This window comes from Cupressus sempervirens, chromosome 4, assembly GCF_028749045.1.
Source record: "Cupressus sempervirens isolate cs-2001-9-10 chromosome 4, ASM2874904v1, whole genome shotgun sequence".
Taxonomy (NCBI): Eukaryota; Viridiplantae; Streptophyta; class Pinopsida; order Cupressales; family Cupressaceae; genus Cupressus; species Cupressus sempervirens.
Window position 1 is genome coordinate 903,535,094 of NC_143121.1, and position 22,545 is coordinate 903,557,638.

Consider the following 22,545-nt stretch of genomic DNA (forward strand, 5'->3'; position numbering starts at 1 on the left):
TGTTTCTTATCTTCCTTTGTAATGAGGCATCAATATTAAAGAAATAGATCTTACTTTTATAGTAAATAACTTGCTAGCCTGAACTTTCTCCATAATTACTGAGAATAGTCTTCCAAGTTTTAGATTCCATAACCGAGGATTCTCCTAAAAGGAAAGTATCATCAACAAATTATTGCAACACTTCAGTATCAGTAGTGGTAGCAGGCTTAATCCCTTTTACACATCCTATATTAACTAGTTTAGAGAAAGACCTTCGCAACCATAATAAAAAGGTAAGGCAATAGTAGGTCACCTTGTCTTAGTCCTTTCTCCGCTCCAGAATTTGCCCAGGGAGAGCCATTTAAAAGAATAAAAAACTAAACTGAGCCTACCATCATCTTAATTAGATTTATGACTTTGTCATTGAATAGAACTCTTTCGAGCACATCATAAAGAAAGTCCCACTTCACCTTATCATAAGCCTTGGAGATATCTAACTTGAAGGCCATTCCAGGTCTTTTATTTTTTTCCATTGAATGAATAATCTCATGTGTGGTTATCGCAGCATCCAGGATTTGTCTTCCCAGAATAAATCCCTTTTGTTGAGTACCAATAATTTTTTCTAGAAATGGCTTTATCCTATTAACCAAAACTTTGGCAAAGATCTTATAAACTATATTTCATAGACTTATAGGCCTAAAATCCATTAGGCTCATGGGTGTTGAGGTTTTGGGTACTAAAGCAATAAAAGTCTTATTAATCCTTTTTAGCATCTTCCCAGTTTTAAAGAAATCTTTAGTAGCCCAAACTAGTTCACATTTAACAATATCCTAGAAGTGCTAGAAAAAAGCTAGAGGGAAACCATCTGGACCTGGGGCCTTATATTCTTTCATAGAAAACACAACACATTTCACTTCCTCCTCCGTGATGTTTCCCAAAATGTGGTTGTTTTCCACTGCACCCAGCACCTATGGGATCGTATTAATCAAACTTCTTCTAATAACCTGATTTCCTATATTGTTATCCTTAATGTAAGCGTTGCTAAAATATTCCACCACATGTCTTTCTATCTCCTCCTGGTCCTTATAAACCCTTCCTCCTTCTTCTTCCAATCTATTGATTGTGTTTCTTCTTTTATGATTGAAGGCTAACCTATGAAAGAAAGCAATTTTTTTGTCACCCTCAGTTAACCATTGGAATCTTGATCTTTGTTTCTCAAAACATTCCACCCTCAACATAACATCCTTCCATTTTTTTCTATATTCCTCTTCTTCCTTGAGTTGCACTTTCCAGCTTATTCTCTATATTTATCCTTAAAAAATTAAGAATTTATTCTATTTGAAAATAAGCTATGAATACATTTGAATTTTTTCATTATCAAGTATAAATTAAATGGTTTGTATTCTTTATATTTATCCTTAAAAAATTAATAATTTATTCTATTTGAAAATAAGCGATAGATACATTTGAGTTTGTCATTATCAAGTATAAATTAAATGTTTTGTTTCTTTCATTTTTTCCTTTTTAAAATCAAGAAAACTATATTTTTTTTGGGTGTTAAAGATATATTACCACATGAAGGTAATGATAGAGGCTAAGAAAATTTCACTTGTAAAATTTTACTGTAAGGCATTTATGTGTTGGTTATTCTATAGTTCAAGGACAAACAAAAATTCTACATTTTAAAAATTATATTGCCAAGCTATTTCTTGCTTGCTCATTTTATAGTTCAAAGACAAAAAATTAAAAAAAATTAAAAAATTGCATTTTGAAAATTTTATTGCCAATTCATTTTCATCTGGTCCATTATATAAAAGAGAATACATATGACTAGCTTACACACACACACACACACACACATAAATATACATATACATATACATACATATATATATATATATATATATATATATATATATATATATATATATATATATCCACACATACATATATATACATATATATGTATATGTGTGTGTGTGTATGCAGAAGCCAAGAGTTATCGAGGATTTAATTTTTATTGCATATAGCTCAATTATCTATTATTAAATTATATTCTCCAAAACTTTTATCTCAACGTATTCCTATTTTATCTCTCTCATGCATCTTTATCTATTATAAGTACTAATTCTCTCTCTCTCTCTCTCTCTCTCTCTCTCCCTCCCTTCTCATTTTCTCTCATTATCTCGTTCTCCCCTTCTCACTATCCATTCCCCCTCATTACCATTTATTTCTATCTCCTGTTAATAACCCATATCTAACTCCCTCTCGCACATATCTCTGCCCCTAACTCTCTCACATATTTTTCAACATATCCCCTTTCTATCAAACTCTCTATTTCTATCTCAGAGGTATCTCGCCCTATTTACCCTATTTCAATTTCTCCCTCTCTCCTCTCACTATATCTTCCTCTCCATTTTCCCTCAATTTGTACCTCTTATCTATCCAACTCTCCCTATTCTCTCATATGTCCCTTGTAATTACTCTTTCTTAGTATAATTATCCTCCATCGTGATCTCTATCCGATTTCTCTCTCTCTTCCCTTTCTTTTTTTCCATCATCTAGATTGCTCCCATAATGTTAATCTCATCTCTCTCCTTCTCCCCCCTTTTTTCTCAATCTCAATTTATACCTCATGCATCTCATCTTATTTGCATTTGATCTCTCTCTCTCTCTCTCTCTCTCTCTCTCTCTCATCATTAATGCATTCTCCTCCCTCCCATAATATATTCCCCCAATGAAAATATATTTATACCTCTTGTATCTCGTATACATACATACATACAGATAAACTTTTTTAAAATTATGTACCATTTACACAATCTTTAAAAAATTTACAAACACAAAAAATATATTAACGTTTACACATTGGATGCACCCATGCATGGGACATAAGCATGGCATGACTTCCTCCTTAGGTTATAGTTTAGGATTTATATTGACACAACTTTGGAAAAATTGTAAGAATTTTTTTTTTTAAATGAAATTTTAATTGTTTTTTTTGGTTCTCTCCAAAATTTGCTAGGAGAAAGTATCTATAATATAATAACAATTTATTAGTTTCTATCTATTCAAGATCTAACAACCATTAAATTTATTTAAGATGAATTTATAAGTATTAATTTATTATGAAACTTAAGAAAATCAAGTGAGTTATAATGTCATAGGTATCAATAGATGAAGGTAAAGATTATGTTTTATTTAGAACTAAATATCATTGCAATCACATAGTTTGGTTTTAATTAATTCAACTAATCAAATAGAGAATTAATTTTTTTTTCTACATTGTATTATTTAGTTTGGTTTTAATTAATTCAACTAATCAAATAGAGAATTAATTTTTTTTTCTACATTGTATTATTTTTCAAAAGAATTGAAGGTCTATTCATCAAAAAAAGAATTGTATTATTTTTTTTTAATTATATAATTTTTTTAAATTGATTATTTTAAAAATTATAAAATTATCTTTTATCTATTTTCTTATTGACCAACACTAAAAATAAAGTAAAATAAAATTCTTTAAAAAAATTTTAAAATATGTAACAGTAGAATATCAAGAGAAATCAAAATTACTTAAATACAATAGCTACTATGTATAATATAATTAGACATAATTTTTAATGATCATTTTAAAAAATTATATCAATCTTTGAATTTCACCAAAATTTGGATCTCTTTCACCATAGTTAATCTAGCTTTTTATTACTATTTTCAACACATCATGAAAATAGTTGAAATGGATGTATTTTATGACAATGGGATCATCCCGGCTACTGCAAACTCCAGATAGCGAAGCTTTCTAGGCATCGAAACTGACGAGCGACACAAACAATTCATGTTTCGCAAAGGTATTCGATACTATGAAGATTCCATAGATAATAACAATAATTACAAACAGCTGTGCCTTTTTACTCTGAGGGGGGGTTATGCTTGTATCTGTTATAAGCTCTGTTAGAACAGCTGTGCCCCAAATGGACTTTGATCTGATATGGGAGAACACACATCCAATTAGATTAGATTTTCATTTTTAAACTTTTTATCAACTGAGTAATTTTGAATAAATCTATTTAGTAGATCTATTTTTTTCTGATTTAAATTTTTAAAATATTATTATTGATTTTTTAAAAATGTTTGAAGCTTGTTATAATTTTCAATAATAATTTTCAATTATATGAAGAACTGTTGGTTTTAAGATCAATTATTTAAGTCAACTCTTGATTGTTGTATAGTCCATTTATATAAAGTTTTTCATCTCTACAAAAATCAAAATATCCCCTCTTCTTATATAGACTACTAAACATTCATGTAATATCTAGTATGGACTAAAATTTATTATTTTATATTACTATTTCTATATAAGAATTACAAGTTTTTAAATAAAAAAAATTCTTATGTTGAAGATACTATTTAACTTTTCTATTATATAAGATTAATTTAAAGTAATTTAATATAGATTAATTGTATATATTATGATAGCATCAAGATGTTAAATCTCAGCTGATAATCTAGCGGTATGAAAATAGTTAAAGAACATATTATTTTACCATATACTATTGAAAAATAAAATTATTCAATACCTATTCTTTCATGATTTTGCATTCTAATTAAATTTGTATTATTTTTCAGACTATTTCTTTGTCACACTTCTAAGAAAACTAGTTTTAATAGATATACTTTTTTCGATGAAAGAGAATCGTGCCTAGCTGTGCGAACCCCAAGTTATGATTAATTCCACATCCTCTCGGCTACTTCTGTTAAATGAATGCTTAGTTTTATGCCCAAAATAAAAGCATTTTAGTAGGCTTTTCTTGCCTTCGCATCTGCTAGTGCAAATTGCGTTTGAGTTCATTAAATCGATTCTTAGGAACGTCCAATTAAGCCAAGAGAAACGTTTTGAACCTGCTGATTACTTTGTACAGCGCTCTGTCAATTGGAAGAAATTGAATTGCAGAATCTTTAGATGGATTACAGACTAGATAGTAATTTGAATTTGGGAATTGATTAGATATAATTTCCTTAGATGAACCCTGTTAATAAGTTGTGAAATATGTATTTATGTTCTCGTTAACAATAGTGACTAGGAGCTTTTAACTATTTTACAGGTCCAGTCGCCTTTGGATGATAGTGGCTTCTTAAACAAACGTCTTAAGAAGCTCGCTGCTCTTTGGATGTTCCTTTCTAACCACAGAGGCCGTGGGCATTGACTACGAGTATGAAAAAAATTATCTGAGTAAACCATTAATGGGTCAAGTTGTCTTTAGTGAGGTAAGAATAGAACTGTCGTAGTTGGGTGTGTTAATAATACGTTCGCTGAGTCGTCCTGAGCTAGAAACATTAGGACTACATAACAGTTATATACAGGTAGAAATTGAACAATGGTCTACCGAGAATCAATGTTTTATTTAACGTCATAGAAGAGAATTATTAAAGCTTTCCTTACGTCCTACGATATTTGGCATGATATAGTATTCGCAGCTTAGTTGTGATAGGTGAACGTTTTATACTGATGTTGTTTAAAATTCTGAAGATGGGTTGTCACTGGATTATGGGAATAGAAACACCATTGATTCTGGGAAGATCATGGCTCCAAGATAACTCCCTCATGCACACTAGGTTTCTACCCTTGCACAAGACTTGTACTAGAGTGAATGGTTCTCTGCTTCGAAGCTATATCACCCCGGATCATCAATGGATTAAAATTCAGAACCGGGAGCGTACTGGGATGGGCCTTGCCCTAGAGCTACAAAAACTTCTTCAGAGTGTAATAACTGCCCCTGGAAAACAAATGCCACATCAGCAATCTCTGTAATATGCGGAAAAATCAATGAGAGTCAAAGTCTTTTGAATATTGACTAGTCAACATTAGTCGATTAACTATCATTAACTTTACATATATGCTCAAATTTAAAAGAAACTATAAATTCGTTACCAGATTACTAATACCAGATACCAGATACCAGGTGGTATAACCATGACGACCAAGTTGAAAAGAGCTTCAGAACCTGTCTAAGAATACAAGGGCAAGAATATTGTAGGAGTCCTTTACCACCCTACCATGAAGCTGTTAAACTTCTCTGGAATCTTTCCTGAAATGAAAGATACCCAGCCCGGCATCGAGATAGTCTAAACAAGTAAAACTTAAAAGAGTAATGGAATCGTGCAACACATAGTCTACAATTTAACCAGACAAGTAACTCATCTTCACAAGTCAAGTAACATAAATCTTTATAGCCAAAAGTAAAATGATATATTTCAATCAATTATATAGGAAAACTTATAAAGCTCAATAGGTGTCTTCTCATATATCCATCAGGAAGGCATATCACACCTTAAGGAAAACTCTTTCCAAAACTAAAGGACTTCACCTCATAATAGAACAATATATCTAAATATTTCCATATCAACACTTAGCTATCTCTATGTGCAACATTTCCAGATATCTAATCCAATGTAGGCAATGCTCTTAATCCAATTATTTATTTTCACGTGAAACAAGTCAACTACCTAACATAATTATGCACTCAATAATAATATTTTACCTGCATATTTTCTACTGATTTAAAAGTCTACTCATTAGCCAAAATCATTTTATAAGGAAAGGAATTATAGAACTTTCTATCTAGGTGGACTTTTACCATGCGTGAAGAATAGATATGCAACAACAACTTAGCTCAAAGCAGCTCAAAGACCATATTACTAGCAGGTAGTGAAATACATCTACCAACCTATTATTTCATCCCAACTTCTCCTAAAATACTTTCATAGTTACTCACACATCATCTAGGATAACTATTGCAAGATAATATAAATTTCCACATATTACATTATCATCAGACAAAGTCATATCTAAAGTATTGCAATTTCTCAATACTGACAGCCATATTTCATTATCGGTCACCACTCCATATTTCATTTGTAACAACTCTATTTAATTCTATGTTTCATTGTCATCTTATATAGTCATTTCAAAGAATTAAAACTATACTTAAATCATGTCAATTATATTTTGAGTAGACATATATTGCCAAGCAGTGGCAGCATTTATACAAATAATTCTACGTTTGCATCAAACCTCATTATTATTTTGGGCATGACGAGGGTTTACAAGCATTATAAAAGAAAAACCATGCAGACCTCACAATTTCACACCAACAATAATAGTTATATCTTGAAAAAGAAAATCTTCATGGAAGGATTCAATGCAAACTTCTTTGCTCTGGTTATGTTATTGATTTTGTTTATGATGTCTCCCAATTGCTACGCTATCTCATGGTTAATCTTTACTGCTCTCTTCTTTATTGCCCATTTGTTATCTTCTCATGACAAATTATATTAAACTTGATTTTTTTGATACAAATTGCCTTGTTTGGTTTATGTGGGTGTAGGGGGATTGCAGTACTGCATGCAAATCCGAGCACTGCTCGTGTGAGATAGCTCATTTATATTCTTTTATCAATTTTTTTTGTAATTTTCTATAGTTTGTTTTTCTTACGAGGTATCATAACTGTATTGACATGCTCTGGTTTGAGTTCGAATACCAAACAAGACCATGAGGGATAGAGGTGGGCACTCACGACCATTCACAAGCAGTTTTCCAACAGAAAAATTACAAAGGAGATGATATGTCCACAATCTCCAGCATTGAGGTGTGGTGGTTATTTTATAAAGCTTTTAATGGAACGTTTACATGTCTCTCAATAGGTTGTTCTGTATATATATATATATATATATATATATATATATATATAGAAAAGTTTAAATCTTGGATCTAAAAGGTAACTGAAATTAACAAATGATAGCCATGATGTCACCCCACTATCCAGCGCAAAGAATAAAGAAGAGATGATAGCTATGTGTACAAATTACAGCCTGTCAGAATCATTCATAATGAAACTGTAGTCACATTGCATCAAATCATTTTAAGAGAGTTCCTAATTTAGCAGTACGCTTCACAGGTTGGCTTCAAATAAAATAAAATAAATTAAAAGTAAGCTCGACAGAAATTTTGATTTTAGATAATGATTTGAATTAACCACAGTTATGTATTCGTTTTGGCTTTCTTATTTTCTAAGAAGCATTATAATTTCACTCGCCCACTAACCTAGGCATAGACTGGAGATTCACGCAGTAATAGGAGGACAGGAGACAAGCGAAACAAATATTGAAAAACTAAATCAATTGATCTGGTGGAATACTCCATATTTCATGCCAAGAGTATTAAAAAAAATGGACTTTAATCTCAACTATTTAAGCACACATTTCAAAGAATTAATCATTCATTTTCTACAAATTTGAAGTAAAATGTGAAACAAAGAGAAACATGTAGCTCTGCAAATCGTTAATGCTTGCCAAACCAAGATTCTTCTCTTTTTCTTTAACACCTTCCATCCTAAGCCTACTTTTAATTTATTGACCGGCTTCTTTTCAATCTGCAGGTTATTTCCCCATGGCTTCTAACTGAAGAGGAGCAATCCTGACAACAAACAATCCACCGGTGTGTGTGCCACACCCCCCCCCCCCCCCCCCCCCCCAAAGTGGAAAAGACTTCTCTTCTTCTTGAAAAAGGAAAAAAAAATACGGTTACTTGTGAATACATGCAAATCATAACGGTTTTTTTTTTTTGAAAGTTATTTCCTTAAAACAAACTTTTTAACCAAAATTAGTCATTGTTTGATTCTAATTAAAGCAATTAATTTAATTTCTTTTGTCCAGGTGGCAGTCCATACCAATTTATTCGGTATGTGAATGAGTGTGTTGTGACACAGAGTTACATGATCTCTCTCACTTTGATGGAGGACTCTTTAGTTTGGGGGGAGGGATATAAGAACCATGTCTTAAACAAAGACATCACATGAGAATGAAGAATGCGGAAACCAATCACAAACAACGTTGAAAAGTCAAAATCTCATTCTATATATCCATTAACTAAATAAATAGCATAATTGACTTATTAACAAATTCAGCATATCACTAAGGTGCTGATTATATTGCATGAACATTACACCATATGAACTATGGTGTTAAAATACAATGTATATACATCACATGTCCATCATATACATGAACAATAGTACATTACCAACTTTAATTTTACATTATCTGATAATCAATATTACATCAATTGAATGTTATTGAACATTATCGTTAAGACAAAGATATAAGACCATAAGATAGGTTCTGAAACTTGATAGGTGTTCTGAAAGTGTATCCAGTCTCCAAACCCATCGAACATCATCCATCTGCTATCTAAGATGGGAGTGTGGCCTAGGTGTTTTTACATTGCCAACCACAGAGTGTTTACTTCCTTGGGATTCTTCCTGACATGAAGAATGTCTCAACCCTTGCATGAGAAGCCTAGCTTCCAAGAACAGGATGGATTAGATGGATCCCATGCAACTATGAAACATACTAGATGCATGTATGTGCCTAGTAGCCTAATCACGAAATACGTCAGGGAAAAGAAAAGAAAACTACACATCTACTCACATGCAACGAAAGAAAAATTGTAACATATCTATCCACATGTATATTTCTTTTAGCAATAACATATCTACACATATGCAAGATAAATTGACTATAGTCACACACATATGCTACATGTTAGAACCACATACTTATATGCAATATATAATGGATTGGCAAAGCACTGAATTCGTTAGTAATACTGAAAGGAGAGACAAAACATAATGAATCCTACATTCTAGATCCTAACATGCTAAGAGAAACAAATCAAATGCATCCATCCCTGCCCTCCCTTTTTGTCACATTATAGCCAACGATAAGGAGATAAACCTAAGACAATCAAAACAACATTAAGGAAGTAACAATAACCACATAGCGAACCTCGATAATTTTTACTAAGATAGAGTACAAATTACATTCAATTATCTTTGACTACACTTATTCAGCCTAATCAGTATACAACATTGTAACACGAGCTACAATTATCTATAGTTGAAGGTTTTTAATCAGTGTTAATGAGTTTTCACAATCAAGTATACCATCTACAATTGGATGTACTCATTCTTAACGAGTATAAAATTTAAGCACAATTTGCATACATGTATAGCTAAAACTAGCATTAACTACTTTTACACAATCAAATATAACATCTACACCCTATACAACAAGGTAATATGTCACACCATGTTTTAGTGTCACATCTACTAAATACAAAAATTGCCATCTTAGCCTAGGCTTTATACAGTTCAAAAAGTATACCACATTCATCATGTTGCTGATTTGAGTTAAAGCACTCATTTCATAGTGATTTATCAATCATTATTTTTCTATCGTTTGATAATAGTCAAAGACCACCTCTTACATTTCATGCATGTCTATTGTTTCCTAATTTTACTTACCCATTGTGATATCATAGTGCTTTGTTTGTCGATTAGCAGGTTTATCAAACATATCTTTTGAAAGTGGAAAGAAAGTTAAAACCTATCATATAATGGGGAATTTAATTTTCCCAACACACATTTTAGAACGAGAAAGAAGGTTTAGCGTAGAACAAGGTTTAGCAACAAGTAAAGTCAATATGAATCCTAATGTATCTAAGGACCCAGTGAACATGTTTTCAATTCCACAACCAGCTCTAACTAGTAACAAAGTTTACATCTACAATGTATCAACAACTTTTAATGTATTTCCATTATAGCTCTCAAATTTATTTAAGGAAAATCTACAGTTCAAATTTGGCATGGTGATTTTTTTTTAAACTATCATTCTATTTTACTTCCAACAATGTCATTCACAAATTCCTAATGACATAACTAGGTCAATACATTTAATGGTAAACATTAAGGTATTGATAATGGCAGGTTCATACCTTGTTCAAAACAAGAGTTTGAAATGGGGTGGAAGCTATGTTTAAGTTGCAATCTTCTTCATTTCTTTTTTTTCTTTTTTCCTTTTTAAAAACATAACTGCTATGCTTGACAATTTAATATGAAAGGGAAATGTATTCAAGAATGGGGAAGAAGGAGACCTAGAGCTCAAGAAATTAGGTGTGTTAAATTAGTTATGCATATGAGCATAGCAGCAGCTAGAAAGAAGAAAAATGCAAACATTCCTTTGAAAAGTAGGGTAGGGCATACATGGGAGAGAGACGACAGAGTTAGGAGAATGCAAGCAGTGATGGATGGAGTAGTGGATAGTAGTAGTAATAGTTGGAGCAGTGAATAGCAACAGTGATGGCTGGAGTAGGTAATAGCAGCAGAGCACAACATTGAACATGGTCATCAATCAAAACAAATCAGGTTTCTATTGGCATCTATCTCTAATCCATGCATAGGCTATGATTTTCCTTATGTATTTAGCTAGAATTAGTTTTCTCACATTGAATTAGGGTCGGGAAACTATTTAAGTGCACCTATAAATGCAAGGGTTTTACTTGTGTTTGAACATACATTCTTTCAGCTTGGGAAATAAGAAATGTTGATTGTTCTTTCCTTGTCTAATTTCTATACCTATCCCCCACTTGTTAAGAAACCTTTGTGAATATTGTTGTGCAAATTTACAATTGTAATCACATCTGAACTCTCAAAGACATTTTTAAGCTAGGGTAAGTTTTTTCTTTCTTCTCTACCACAGAATCACTCCCTATCGAAATTGTCAGATTTAAGGTAAATTTCTTCTGGTGGATGACCTTACATGGGTGTATCCTCACTGTAGATAACTTGCAAAGGAGAGGATATCAGCTAGCTAATTGTTGTGTCTTATGTTATCGGGATGTGAAATCTATCCTACACCTTCTTATCCACTACCCTTTTTCCTTGGATGTGTGGAGGGGGATCCTTGCCTTATGGTAGGTCCAATGGTGTGCTAATGGAGGTCTACAACAATTTGTTCACTGGAATGGTGTTTCTCTTCACCCATACCTCAAAAACTTATGGATTATAATCCCACCATATGTTACATGGAAAATCTGGAAGGAGAAAAATAATAGAATTTTGAGGGACAAATCCACTACCAGTTCTGGGGTGGCCCAGTAGGTTATCAGACTTCTAAAAGAATGTAGTGGAATCTGATGGTGAAAAGCTCCCCCTGCCTCCCCCCATCCCCTATCCCCCCCAAATCCCCTAGGTAGACTTGATATGAAATGGGCTACTGCTTGGGACTTTGGCACAATTTGACAACTCGAAAGCTATGTCTAGGAGGAGAATGGTTTGGAACCCCCCATCCTGAGACATTGATAAAACTAAATTTGTATGCTTCGGTTATGACAAGTAGCAATGTTGTTGGGGGTGTCTTTTGCAATTGTATGGGGAATTTGGTTGTTTCCTATACTGGCAACTATAGAGGGAGCTCAAACAATGAAGTCGAAGCCTTGGCCCTCCTGCGAGGAATGAGAATTGTGAGAACACATAGAATTAATAGGTTAGCCATTGAGGGGGATTCAATGTTAGTTTTTCAAGATGTTAAAGGAGATTTTATGTGATAATTGATGAAATTTGCAAGTTGATGGAGGAGTGCCAAGAGATCCACATGGACCACATTTACCATGAAGGCAATGGCATGGTAGACAAGTTGGAAACATTCGGCCATAGTATCACGTAGTTAATTGAATGGGAGGATGTTAGAGAAATTCCATCATCATCAACTCAAGTGATGATGAAACGTGACTATACTTCTCAAAATGTCCCATGAATCATCACAATAGGTGGTAGGCCTTTAATTATCTACGTGGGTGGGAAGACAAGAAGTTTTCGTTTCATAAAGTGATCATTTGGAAAGATTGCATGAGGATTCTCTTTAATGATCCTATTGCCATGAGCTTTAATTATTTCTACAAAAGGATGAATGGAGTGGATTTTCCTACATATAAAAAACTAAGAAAAAAAGATAATAAAGACACTTTAACCAAACCCGACTCCAACTATAGCCAGCGTCGGGTGTTTTTAGAAGGAAATAGACTGCTAACACATGTCGCTGAGGGACACATTATAGTTTTTGGGAAACCTTGCAGTCTTATGATGGTTTTTACTACCTTTACATTTTCATCTTGGGTGCAATTTATTTAACCTACAGTGACTATCAAACCTACAACAAGACTACGTCCAAAAAAACTGAGGAGTTGGTGATTGAGTTGGGTGGAGGCATTAGCACTAGTGATCACATTGAACCTATGGGAATGCAGGTATGCATCTGTATCCAGTCTACGAAAGTTCTTCAAGTTTAAAGAGGAACCGGTTTGAATGCATGGCGAGTTTTCAAGGGAAGATCTTCCTAAGCCTTGGGATGTCATTTTCCATGCCACTATGAGCTACATTACCATCAAGGATCAGTTTCAGGTGCTCTACTATTACCGTTTCCCCATTCTCAACCATTTAAGAAACCTGCATCATATTTACTTTATGTTTCTTTTGTTAAATTCTATTGAAGACAATATTTATAAGGCTAGGAAGAAGAAAGAGGAGGGTAAACCCTTTCATCTCATTCACCAAGGTTTCATGAATAAACTATTGAAAACAGACTGATATAAGTATGAGAATGTGTTTCAATCATTGTTTTGTCACTAATGTCAAACTTGCTACTTTCTGGTAAGACAATTGGTTAGAAGATTTGAGTACTATCATTTGTTTGATTGATAAGGAGGCTCTGATCAAATTAGTTAACAAAAGAATCAAGAGGAAAGATTGGGTTATGGTCTTAAAAAGGAGTACAAAGATCAGTTAAGGTAGTGATGTTAGAGTGCATTGATTATCTACTTGAGGTTGCAAAGGATGGATACACTAATTAAGTTCAGAAGAGCAAGTAAAATGAATTAAGTCTGCCAAGCTTAACAATCTGCATAGTAGGTGCTGAGAAAAGTTAGTGCAAGCCAAGCAAAAATTAGTTGGAGCCGAGTAAAATCAAAGATCAACATATGCCATGTGATACAATGTAAGCTGAGTAAAGTTTAGTTAATGTTGAGCACTAGTAAACTTTAGTTTGTGCCGAGTGATTTGATAGTGTATCCCAAGAAATGAAGCATGTGTTGAGCATTAGAAGCAAGTTAACGCCAAGTGACAACATTATGAGAAAGATCATGAATTTAATGAATCTAAGCCAACAAGTTTGATTTCTTGAATTATGTGAATAGTGTGGAAGATAAGCTTGATGAGCTAGTGGCACAGAATTCAAGATGAACCATTTTTAGGTGAATTCAAAGAGGATTAAAAGAGAAGTTTCTAGAAGGGAATAAAATGAAAAAATGGGTAGATTCATTGAATCCTACCTAATCCTACCTACCCTAAAATGAATGATAGAGGTTGAACAACAAAAGATCTTAATTTTTTTATTTATAGGGATGGCTGCTCAAAAGTAAAGCTTGTCATGTGCAAGAACCTAAGGAATAAAATAAGTCTAAGGTATTGCTTCATTTAGTGACCAAAGAGTAAATATTTTTTTGGTAAGAAAAGAAAGAAGTCTTAAGGGTATGAATACTTGACGGGTGAACAAGCTATTAGAGTTGAAGTGTGTGAAAGCCAACTAGAATAGAGGACTAAAACAAAGATCTATAATCTACAAAGTGAGTTGTAAGTTGTTATGAGATCAAGGCTTACTATTACTTTCTAATCATTGTACCAGTCTAGGGTAAATCCTTTGGATTAAGGTTGAACAACTTGAAGCACTACTAGCAAGAAGGTTTCACAAAGGTAAACGTAAATTCAAAGGTAAGTTACCTATCATGTGCTTTAATTATAATGAGGTTAATCATATTGCTACTAGATGTTTAGAGAAGAAGAACTACAGAGGTGGAGACAAGTCCAAAAGTAGAAGAGATGAAGACAAAAAAGATTACAAAGACAAAGGCAAGAAGTCTTGCTACATTGCTAAAGAAACTAAAGATGAATCTGATGATCATGAAAATGAAGTGGTGTATGTTGCAATAAAGGATGAATCTGATGAGGATGAGGAAACTACACTAGTGTCTTCTGTGAACAAGAATGACAAATGGATCATTGACAGTGAGTGTTCACATCACATGACTGGACATAAAAGTAAGTTCATTACCTTGAATTATTATGATTGAAATAGTGTAAGGTTTGGTAATGTTGCACCCTGTTTGATAAAAGGAAATGATTCTATCAAACCCACATAAAATATTTTACGTGATAATGCTTATTTTGTTGAAGGACTTAACAATAATTTGTTGAGTGTGTCACAACTGAATAGTTCAAGTTGTAAGGTTGAGTTTGAGAACAAGATTGCTAAGATATATGATATTGATGAAAAACTAATGGGAAAATGTGATGAAACTAGAGGTAATCTATTCTATCTTGATTTGAATGGTGCTACTTGTCTAGTTGTAGAATTTAATGATGTGTGGCTAAGACACAAGAGGTTAGGTCATGTTAATTTTGATAACTTTGATAGTATCAATAACATGAGAAGAGTAAGAGGTTTTCCTAAGTTGAAGAAACTTGGCAATATAATTTGTAAATAGTGTCAGTTAGGTAAGATGACTAAGTCAAGTTTTAAGAGTAAGACTCGTACCTCTAAAGGAATATTGGAGATTGTTGATATTGACTTGTGTGGAGCAATTGATGTGAAAAGATATAAAGGTGATAAGTACATTATGCTATTTTTTGATGATTATTCTAGGATGATGAAAGTTATGTTTCTGAAACATAAATCTGATATTTTTTAATTGTTTAAATGGTACTTAACAAGAGTTGAGAAGGAAACAGGCAAAAGCCTGAAATTATTGAGATCTAAAAGAGGAGGAGAATTTACATCAAATGAGTTTAAGATGTTTTGTAATGAGAAAGGAATCAAAAGACAAACATCTTCCCCTAGAACCCCTCCACAAAATTGAATTATTGAAAGGATGAACAAATATGTAATAGGCTATGCTAGGACAATCATGATGGAGAAGAATGTTGCTTTGAAATACTCAAGAGAGGCTGTAAGTACAATTATCTATAACTTGAATCATATGCAAGTCAAGAAAGGTACTCATTCAACACCTTTTGAACTATGTTATGTATACTCACCTAATGTAAAATATTTTTAAATTATTTGGAAGTAAGTGTTATATTCTCAAGATTTTAGGAATGGTAAACTAGATGCAAAAAGTGCATAAGGTATATTCATTGGTTGTTCCACAAGAAGTAAAGCTTATAAGTGTTTGAATACTAACACTAAAAACGTTGTGAAATATACAAAAGTAAATGAGGCTGAACCTATAAAAGAACCAGAGGAATACAAATCATTTGTATACTTTTATGAAGGTGTGCCTATTGATGAAGATGGTGTAAATGAAGTTGCAAATCAACAACAAGTTTCAGTGATTGTCGAGCCACATACTATGAATGTCGAGTTGCACTTAGGAGCCAAGCTACAATCAAGTGTCGAGTTATAGAATGAAGTTGAGGCACATTTTGATTCTAAGATTAGTGTACATGAAAGAGATGTTGAACTAACTAATAAAGAAGTACACAATGATTTAGAAGTTGATAGATCAAATGAGAAAAACAGAGCAAAACCAAGGTTGACAAAGTATGTCAAGAGACATCAGCCTGTTACACAAATCATTAGAAATAAAGACACAAGACCAATGGCAAGGAACAAGTTGAGAAATGATACACATTTTCTTAGCATTCATGAACCTAAAATAATGAAAGATCCCTTAGAAGATGTGGAATGGAGTAAATCCATGAAAGAAGAGATTGAACAGATTAAGAAAAATAAGAAATGGACTCTAGTTCCTAGACTAGAAGATTAAAATGTGATTGGCCTCAAGTGGGTGGACAGAAACAAGTTAGATGAAAATGGTGAAGTCACAAGGAATAAAGCAAGATTAGTTTGCAAGGGGTATGCACAAGAAGAAGGGATGGAATATGGAAAAATGTTAGCTCATGTTGCAAGATTGGAAGGAGTAAGAACTATGCTTGCTTACTCTACATACAAAGGTTTCAAGATTTATCAAATTGATGTTAAATCTACATTTCTGAATGGCATACTAGAAGAAGAGGTGTATATAGAAGAAATAGAAGGATTTTTTGATTCTAACAACAAAAACATGGTATTTCTAAAACTTAACCTTAACCAAAAGAAAGCTAAGATCCTAACCTATGAGATGCAATAAATGACATAAGTCATTTTTACAAGAATGTAATTTTAAAACCATGACCTTGGAGGAGAATAACATCATTGATCTTGTCGACGATGTTTTTTATCTCTATATGTCCTGGTTTCAATAATATTTTGAAAGTTTTCTCAAAAGTAGTAATTTTTTGAATTTCTTCGCGTCTCTTCATAAAAAGAATGAGACTATTCATTGAGCCTACAAAATTGATTTCGTAGGAAAACCTATGTATCATTCGACTCCTTGATGTGACATATCTTCACAACAATCTTAAAACATGAGACATTGCCTTGTCTAAGCTTATGTTTTGTATTCATATTCCATCATTTTGTCAAGCAAGTGCCATGCTTTACTTTTATCTTATGTCCCTATTGAGTATGATGGGCAAGGAGATGAAGTTTGATCAGATAGAAAATGCATCTTGTCTTTGCTATGATGAGGACCTTGGTAAAAATAGTCCACGTGCCTTTCCTAAGATTAGGTCAATGTACAAGCAATTTACAAAATGGTTAACATGTCTTCTTATGGTTGTATCTACCACCATTCTGAATCTCGCTGGTTGGAGGTAAGAGTTAGCAAAGGATGCAGAATCGTGCATCAAGCACCAATTATATATGCCTGAGATTTCCAATAATATGCCGCCAATCAGTACTATTCACCAAATATACCATGTGAAGAAATCTGCACAAGGCATTCTTTCATACAGTAATCATTCAAGCTTCAAAGTGAAGCCCTAGACACTCTATCAAACAATTGTGTCAAAGCATTCTATGATATATTTGTTAATCCATGACTACCATTTGATCAAACAAATCGATCATGTTCTCTATGATTCCAAAATTTGCATATATATATTTATGCATGTGTTGTCAAACGATTTGCAAATTCTCCATGTTGAGCATGCTTGTTTACCATATACTTGGTTACGTTTCAGAGAATGACATGTATACATATTATTCCTTCAATGTGGGTGCTTAATTGCTTCCTCTGCGTGTTCATAGGTAAACCAAGATTGGGGTGCGATACTCACATTCTTGATGTTTAAAGATAAGCTCAACAAAGAAGCTTCTAGATCTGCGAGCTAGAAGGAAGATACAAGCATTTCATCTGATCAAACATTTCAAACTTAGCACCCCTTTTGACTATTGGCATTCCCATAACTTTTGGAAACTAATGATGCTTTGAGTGGCATCGAACTCATTATTTTAGATAAGATGGCGTGAAGGAAAGGATCTTGTTCAACACAATGAAAGATTTTTAGATTGCAATGATGCATTTGTATGGTATAGAGACGGTCTCAGACCTGCAATGATCCAACCAGTGTACGAACATAGAGGATGAGGCAAGGTACTTGTGTATATACTTCACATTACATATGATGCTGCTACTTTCAGAATATTTGGTGTCTCAGTGTTGCAATGCCATTTCCATATGACTAAACCTTACCAAAGCAACAGCATTTTGTCAAAACGCATATATATGTTCTCTATGTCTCCGCGCTTCACGCTCCCAATACGGGATTATGGGCTTGGATTTTGCTATGGGCCTAGCAACACAATTTTGAGAATGGACTTAGACTTCTCCACCTTTTCTTTTGCACTCACACCATGAATAATGACTCTAGTGATAGCCTGTCAAGGATCATTCTGTCAAATATTTTGCATGCTTTGTTTATATATATCAAGTTGTCATGAAGACATTGGAGTAAACTATCTCAGAAAGAGCTATAATAATGTCAAAGACCATTGCTTTAATCTACCTCCAACATATATAGTTTGGTTACATTTTCTCAAGGTCAATGTAATTATGTCGTAAATTGGAAAGTGAGGCTTGGATCTCGGTGCAACCTACAAGGACTCTAAACTTGACCTTGACTCTCTTCAAGAAAAATAGCGATGGAGCTTCTTGTGACATCTTTTAGTCAAATAATTTCTATTCACACTCTTCAAGCTTTAACATTTCAATCTTTGGTCACATCTGCACTTATTTCACATGGTGAGGTGGTAATGAGCAAGTGTTCCAACTTTCTTTTGACTAGTTTTAAATGTGTTGTGGGCTGGGTACTAAAACATTCTGTCAAACAGCTCACATGCATGATCTTTGTTCAAAATATAAGGGATCCACCCCACGCCCCAACAAGGTATTTGGTCATACATATTGGGCGGCAACCTCTACACTTATGGATGCTCGTGGGTTGTAGGAATGGAGGTACTCATTCAAACAGTGCATGCATCTTGTTATTTATAATGATCCTTTGTGAGATTCAGCTTCACATATGCTGCCTGTATTTTCTTGAGAGAATAATGTCAACAGTTCATGTACTTTATTTATGCTTTCATCTACAGCTTTTTCTGGATCAAGACATTCAGCCAAAAATATGTTCTACTACTTAGTTCTTGTTCAAACAATGTCATGATCGTAATGAGGGGCTGTGATGTTTTATCAAACACTCAAATGCTTTTGTAGTGCTGCTTTACATATCTTGCCAAGAACTCCTTTCTAGAATATTAACTAAATAAGAAGTTAACAACCATCTTCAACATGTGTGCTTTAATCAAAGCCACAACTCAAACTAGAACCTCTTTCTAGAAGTTTGAGTATGTAGAGGGAGGTAGTAGATAGAGAGAGATGGTTTTGGTACAAGGAGAGGGATGGTTTGAGTTAGTACGGGGAGAGAGAAAATTTTTAGTATGTGGAGAGAGAAAAGTATGTAGAGAGAGGTAGTTTTGAATAGTTGGGAATTAACCTCTCTCTCTCTATCTCTCTTTCTCTGAAATTAATTTAACTAACTCACAATAAAATATTTGGGTAACACCACCTTAATAGTGAAGGGGTCCTCCTCAATAGCAGCAAGGGGAGGAAAGATCCTAAATTTAAAGTTTGGGGAGAGAAACACCCAAACATCCACACTATCTCTAGTGGCCAGCGAAGTTTCATCTGCTTTAATAAAACTAGCCTCTACCACCAAAAACACTAGAATCAACTCCACCTCTATAGTAGTCAATCTCACAGTGAAGATTGCAAAAGAGTCAACCTAAAAACTCCACATCCACTTTGGAGGAACACTCTAAATCCACAAACCAAGCTTAGAAGAAGCAGCACTCTTGGTGTAGCTTCCTCCCCCCTTAAGAATAAGGAAACCCACCTCAACAGGGATAATGAGGAGGAAAATAAACACCAAGATAACCCTCTTCTGAAATCACTCCACCTTCATGGCATTGAACAAAAGAGGAATATTGTTCAACCAACTATCAGCAACATCCACATAATATATCACCTCCTCAATAGATGATATCTCTACCTCAATAAGAGTTGTGCACATATTGTACAACAACATGAACCAATCCTTGAACCAAAGCATCCACTAAAGGTGCCTTTGAAACCAAAGATGAGAGTTCATCTCAATAGAAACAATAGTCACCTAGTAACTAATAGGGAAACCAAAAAATAGGTCCCACTTAAGAAATTGGTCAATACACATCATGAAAGAAGCACCAAAGATTGATAAGGAGGCAAATTGAAGAGATCCATGACTTCCAACCACAAAACCACAAAAAAACCCCAAAATTGGTAAACCTAGAAAGAGACAACCCCTAGATGAAGAAAGAAGGGGCAAAAACTAGACTTCCCAAAAGATGAAATACGCATAGGGATAGATCCCCACTATTCCATGGGAACACCAAAGCTCCCAAGCCAACCACTCCAAAGGACGAATGAGGATTTGCAAACCTGCTAACAAATAAAACAGCATCAGGTCCTAGATCTAGGTAACCTAGCAACACAACACTCTAGGATGCAACATGGAGAGACATAAATCAAAAGTTTTGAGCTCACAAACAAAGAAACCATCACTAAGGGAAACACCCCATAGTCCAAAGGTGAACCCACCAATGACCAAATTGGATTCCTCTCTACAAAGCAACATACTAGAGAAAATGTCATCCCCAAAGGGCTCAAAGGGAGATGACAACCAAGTCCCCCACTTTGCAATTGAACCCACCCATAGTTCACGGCAATGAACAATGACCCAACAATGGGTAGGCATAGGAGAGGCCCTCGTTCCATCTAGCTCAACATCATCCAAATCCCCACCATGTTCCTGGCTAGACTTTACTACATCTAAAACCCTAGCCACACGCAACACCATGTTTTCGCTCTCGCTCTCGCTCATCTCCATTTGGCTTCAAACTTTTCATTAGGAAAATATAGTTGGTGACCTTGTTTGAATAGGATATTACTATGTCACTCATTTAGAAAAATATAGTTCAAAATTAAAGACTTTATGATCTACAAAAAATGGTAAGGGCACATCTCCTTTCTAGCAGTACCTTTTAGGACTGTTGTTGGAAAAATTACACTGTTGAATGAGTAGTTGTCATTGTTTGTTACAATTAAACAACCAGTTGTTATTAACATCTTCCAGACTATCAATCAGTGACTGAGTAAACTTGTAGTTTTTTCATCTTTTACCTCTTCCATACATGAAGTCACTTGAGATTTTCTTGGTTCTAGAAAATATAAAAGTCTCTATATATAGAGAGGTAATTGTAGTGCAAGAATCAATCAATAAACGATATTTTTATCTTTCAATATGTTTTGTGTTGCTTTCTTTTCTCTTAAGTTTATTTATATTTTCTTCATGGTATCAGAGTGATTGGGATACTTGGGCAGTGTTAGTTTTTCTTTGGTGTGAATTTCTAATCTTTTGCTACAGGCACAAATTTTATTGAGCAACATTTTTTTTTGGGTAAAGAAATTACTATAGAAGTTTGGTGAGAATTTCTTTTACTAATTATTTTCTCATCCAAAAAGGAGAGAAGTTGATTAATGGATTTTCTTGGCATTCCCTTGCCCTCAATTAGATTGAATGGAAAGAATTATTATGATTGGGTTTCACAAATTGTATTGTCTCTAACTCTTCAAAAATGTTATGATGTTGTCATTAGTAGTGAACAAAAACCAAAAAACTTTGGAAGAGAACAAGATGACTAGGATAGGAGAGATAAGAAGGTAGTAGCTTTGATCAAGTTAACACTTTCAAAAGAATTTTTTCCAAAATTTTGAAATGAAAGAAGTGGAGTGCAAGTATGGAAGATATTGTAAAAAACTATATCAAAATTTAGGTGATGTATGGATTATATCTCTCACCATAGAGCTATATAGTATGAAATTAACAAGCTCACAAGAAATAGTGTCTCATCTAAGTAAATTAAAACAAAAGAAAAATGAGTTGGCTTCACTTGGAAAGAACATAGAGGATAAGTATTTTGTTCAAATCATATTGCAATGCCTTCTAGGTTATTATCAATGTTTTATAAGGGGACTAGTACTCTAGAAAAACTAAAATCTATTAAATCTAATGAGTTGTGTGCTAAGTTAATTCGAGAAGAAAAATATCAAATAAAAGAAAGAGAATCTTCTACTCTTGAGTGTGAATCTCAAGGATTTATAATGAAAAGTAAACAATATCATCAAAAGGTACAAGATAA